Source organism: Tasmannia lanceolata, unplaced genomic scaffold (assembly GCF_043159265.1).
Source record: "Tasmannia lanceolata isolate RefF3 unplaced genomic scaffold, GAP_Taslan_0.1 ptg000127l, whole genome shotgun sequence".
In the NCBI taxonomy this organism is placed as follows: Eukaryota; Viridiplantae; Streptophyta; class Magnoliopsida; order Canellales; family Winteraceae; genus Tasmannia; species Tasmannia lanceolata.
The window spans coordinates 102501-107500 of NW_027518803.1; positions in this window are offsets into that span (position 1 = coordinate 102501).

Below are 5000 nucleotides of genomic sequence, written 5' to 3' on the forward strand. Positions count from 1 at the left end.
GCAACACACCATCAATGCCGCCCAACGGGGCCAGCACGAGCAGTCCTCCGCGGTCCCCTGGCCCTGCGCACGTTTGTCTTCGAAACCGAGCATCAATGCCACAGAAAGTGCCGGGGCGCCAGCTGGAGCCATCATCCGCGTTGCCATGGCTCGCTTGGCCTTGGCTTGCCAGGCCCCGACACGAGCAATCGCGCATTTTCTTTGCAACCGACCATCAATGCCGCCCAACGGGGCCAGCACGAGCAGTCATCCGCGGTCCCCTGGCCCTGCGCACGTTTGTCTTTGAAACCGAGCATCAATGCCACAGAAAGTGCCGGGGCGCCAGCTGGAGCCATCATCCGACGTGCCATGGCTCTGGTCCCATGGTCTTCGCAACCGAGCATTCGTGACACCCGCGGGGCCAGGACACCAACCCTTCCGACACGAGCATTCGCGCATGTTCTTTGGCCACACAACGGCGCCAGCACGAGCAAAATCATCCGCGGTGCGGTGGCCTTGCACGGCCTTTTGTCTTTGGAACCAACCATCAGTGCCACGGGAAGTGCCGGAGTCCCGGCATCCGCGGTGCCAAGTCATTGCGCCCTTGGTCTCTGCAGCGGGGCATGCCGGGCACTCCCAACCATTGCAAGCAAGCAAGCAAGCAAGAAAGAAAGTAAGTAAGTAAGTAAGTATTACATATAGGGGCGGGACATGCGGGGAGATCTGCGAAACGTGCATTACGGGGCACACGCGTACCTACCGGGGCATACCGACCCCTATTGGGGCACACGTGTGCATATCGGGGCATACCGGGCCTATCGGGGCACACGCGTACATACCGGGGCATACCGAGCCCTACTGGGGCACACGTGCGCATATCGGGGCGTACCAAGCCTATCGGGGCATACGCATGTATCCCAAGGCATACCGAGTCTATCCGGGCATACGCGTTCATACCGGGGCGTAACGGGCCTATCGGGGCATACTTGGGCATATCCGGGCAAAAAATGCCCAAAACTTGCGCAACCTTGGCAACCGTGGTCCATTCCTCTCTATATGCCTAGCCTTGCCAACCGTGGTCCATTCCTCACTATATGCCATGGCCTTGTGCCCATGGTCTTCCCAAGACAGCGTCCAAGGCCCCCGGAAGGCCAAGGGAGCCCAACCCAGCAATGCCCTGCTATGGCAAGCCAAGGCCAAGCATTCCGGTGCCTATCCGGGCAAAAATGCGATTCCTCTCTATATGCCTAGCCTTGGCAACCGTGGTCCATTCCCCACCATATGCCATGGCCTTGTGCCCATGGTCTTCCCAAGACAGTGTCCAAGGCGCCCGGAAGGCCAAGGGAGCCCAACCCAGCAATGCCCTGCTTTGGCAAGCCAAGGCCAAGCATTCCGGTGCCTAACCTTGGCAACCGTGGTCCTTTCCTCACCATATGCCATGGCCTTGTGCCCATGGTCTTCGCAAGACATCGTCCAAGGCGCCCAAAAGGCCAAGGGAGCCCAACCCAGCAATGCCCTGCTAGGGCAAGCCAAGGCCAAGCATTCCGGTGCCTAACCTTGGCAACCGTGGTCCTTTCCTCACCATATGCCATGGCCTTGTGCCCATGGTCTTCGCAAGACATCGTCCAAGGCGCCCAAAAGGCCAAGGGAGCCCAACCCAGCAATGCCTTGCTAGGACAAGCCAAGGCCAAGCATTCCGGTGCCTATCCGGGCAAAAACGCCCAAAGCATGCCCATTCCTTAGCCTATCCAGGCAAAAACGCCCAAAATCTGCACATTCTAGTGCCTATCCGGGCAAAAACGCCCACCAGCATGCCACCCTCCTATAGGGTTTGCGCAACCAACCAGCCTAACCACCAGTGGCAACCAAAGGTGCTGTTAGCGACGACTTCTGAAGACGCAACGAGACGCGACGTGTTTGCGCCCAGACGCGACGAGACGATGCGGGATCTGCGCCCAAGAATGCCTAGACCCGTCGACTTGATGCGGGATCAGCTCGCCCAAGCATGCCTAGTGTGCAAGGCCTGTGTGCAAGGCTAGTGTCCAAGGCTAGTGTGCAAGGCTCATGTGGAACGCTAGTGCGCAAGGCTAGTGCCCAAGGCTTGTGTGCCAGGCCCGTGTGCAAGGCTAGTGTCCAGGGCTTGTGTGCATTGCTTGAGTGCAAGGCTTGTGTGCATTGCTCGAGTGCATGGCTTGTGTGCAAGGGTTGTGCGCAAGGCTAGTGTGCGGGGCTTGTGCGCATGGCTAATGTGCACGGCTTGTGTGCATGGCTACCGTGCAAGGCTAGTTTGCATGGCTAGGGTGCAAGGCTCGCATGCGAGGCTAGTGTGCAAGGCTGCGTGCAAGGGAAGCGTGCAGGGCGAGTGTGCGAGGCCACTGTGCACGGCGCCAGCACTAGCGAGCCATCATCCGCGTTGCCATGGCTCGCTTGGCCTTGGCTTGCCAGGCCCCGACACGAGCAATCGCGCATTTTCTTTGCAACCGACCATCAATGCCGCCCAACGGGGCCAGCACGAGCAGTCATCCGCGGTCCCCTGGCCCTGCGCACGTTTGTCTTTGAAACCGAGCATCAATGCCACAGAAAGTGCCGGGGCGCCAGCTGGAGCCATCATCCGACGTGCCATGGCTCTGGTCCCATGGTCTTCGCAACCGAGCATTCGTGACACCCGCGGGGCCAGGACACCAACCCTTCCGACACGAGCATTCGCGCATGTTCTTTGGCCACACAACGGCGCCAGCACGAGCAAAATCATCCGCGGTGCGGTGGCCTTGCACGGCCTTTTGTCTTTGGAACCAACCATCAGTGCCACGGGAAGTGCCGGAGTCCCGGCATCCGCGGTGCCAAGTCATTGCGCCCTTGGTCTCTGCAGCGGGGCATGCCGGGCACTCCCAACCATTGCAAGCAAGCAAGCAAGCAAGAAAGAAAGTAAGTAAGTAAGTAAGTATTACATATAGGGGCGGGACATGCGGGGAGATCTGCGAAACGTGCATTACGGGGCACACGCGTACCTACCGGGGCATACCGACCCCTATTGGGGCACACGTGTGCATATCGGGGCATACCGGGCCTATCGGGGCACACGCGTACATACCGGGGCATACCGAGCCCTACTGGGGCACACGTGCGCATATCGGGGCGTACCAAGCCTATCGGGGCATACGCATGTATCCCAAGGCATACCGAGTCTATCCGGGCATACGCGTTCATACCGGGGCGTAACGGGCCTATCGGGGCATACTTGGGCATATCCGGGCAAAAAATGCCCAAAACTTGCGCAACCTTGGCAACCGTGGTCCATTCCTCTCTATATGCCTAGCCTTGCCAACCGTGGTCCATTCCTCACTATATGCCATGGCCTTGTGCCCATGGTCTTCCCAAGACAGCGTCCAAGGCCCCCGGAAGGCCAAGGGAGCCCAACCCAGCAATGCCCTGCTATGGCAAGCCAAGGCCAAGCATTCCGGTGCCTATCCGGGCAAAAATGCAATTCCTCTCTATATGCCTAGCCTTGGCAACCGTGGTCCATTCCCCACCATATGCCATGGCCTTGTGCCCATGGTCTTCCCAAGACAGTGTCCAAGGCGCCCGGAAGGCCAAGGGAGCCCAACCCAGCAATGCCCTGCTTTGGCAAGCCAAGGCCAAGCATTCCGGTGCCTAACCTTGGCAACCGTGGTCCTTTCCTCACCATATGCCATGGCCTTGTGCCCATGGTCTTCGCAAGACATCGTCCAAGGCGCCCAAAAGGCCAAGGGAGCCCAACCCAGCAATGCCTTGCTAGGACAAGCCAAGGCCAAGCATTCCGGTGCCTATCCGGGCAAAAACGCCCAAAGCATGCCCATTCCTTAGCCTATCCAGGCAAAAACGCCCAAAATCTGCACATTCTAGTGCCTATCCGGGCAAAAACGCCCACCAGCATGCCACCCTCCTATAGGGTTTGCGCAACCAACCAGCCTAACCACCAGTGGCAACCAAAGGTGCTGTTAGCGACGACTTCTGAAGACGCAACGAGACGCGACGTGTTTGCGCCCAGACGCGACGAGACGATGCGGGATCTGCGCCCAAGAATGCCTAGACCCGTCGACTTGATGCGGGATCAGCTCGCCCAAGCATGCCTAGTGTGCAAGGCCTGTGTGCAAGGCTAGTGTCCAAGGCTAGTGTGCAAGGCTCATGTGGAACGCTAGTGCGCAAGGCTAGTGCCCAAGGCTTGTGTGCCAGGCCCGTGTGCAAGGCTAGTGTCCAGGGCTTGTGTGCATTGCTTGAGTGCAAGGCTTGTGTGCATTGCTCGAGTGCATGGCTTGTGTGCAAGGGTTGTGCGCAAGGCTAGTGTGCGGGGCTTGTGCGCATGGCTAATGTGCACGGCTTGTGTGCATGGCTACCGTGCAAGGCTAGTTTGCATGGCTAGGGTGCAAGGCTCGCATGCGAGGCTAGTGTGCAAGGCTGCGTGCAAGGGAAGCGTGCAGGGCGAGTGTGCGAGGCCACTGTGCACGGCGCCAGCACTAGCGAGCCATCATCCGCGTTGCCATGGCTCGCTTGGCCTTGGCTTGCCAGGCCCCGACACGAGCAATCGCGCATTTTCTTTGCAACCGACCATCAATGCCGCCCAACGGGGCCAGCACGAGCAGTCATCCGCGGTCCCCTGGCCCTGCGCACGTTTGTCTTTGAAACCGAGCATCAATGCCACAGAAAGTGCCGGGGCGCCAGCTGGAGCCATCATCCGACGTGCCATGGCTCGCTTGGCCTTGGCTTGCCGGGCCCCGACACGAGCAATCGCGCATTTTCTTTGCAACCGACCATCAATGCCGCCCAACGGGGCCAGCACGAGCAGTCATCCGCGGTCCCCTGGCACTGCGCACGTTTGTCTTTGAAACCGAGCATCAATGCCACAGAAAGTGCCGGGGCGCCAGCTGGAGCCATCATCCGACGTGCCATGGCTCTGGTCCCATGGTCTTCGCAACCGAGCATTCGTGACACCCGCGGGGCCAGGACACCAACCCTTCCGACACGAGCATTCGCGCATGTTCTTT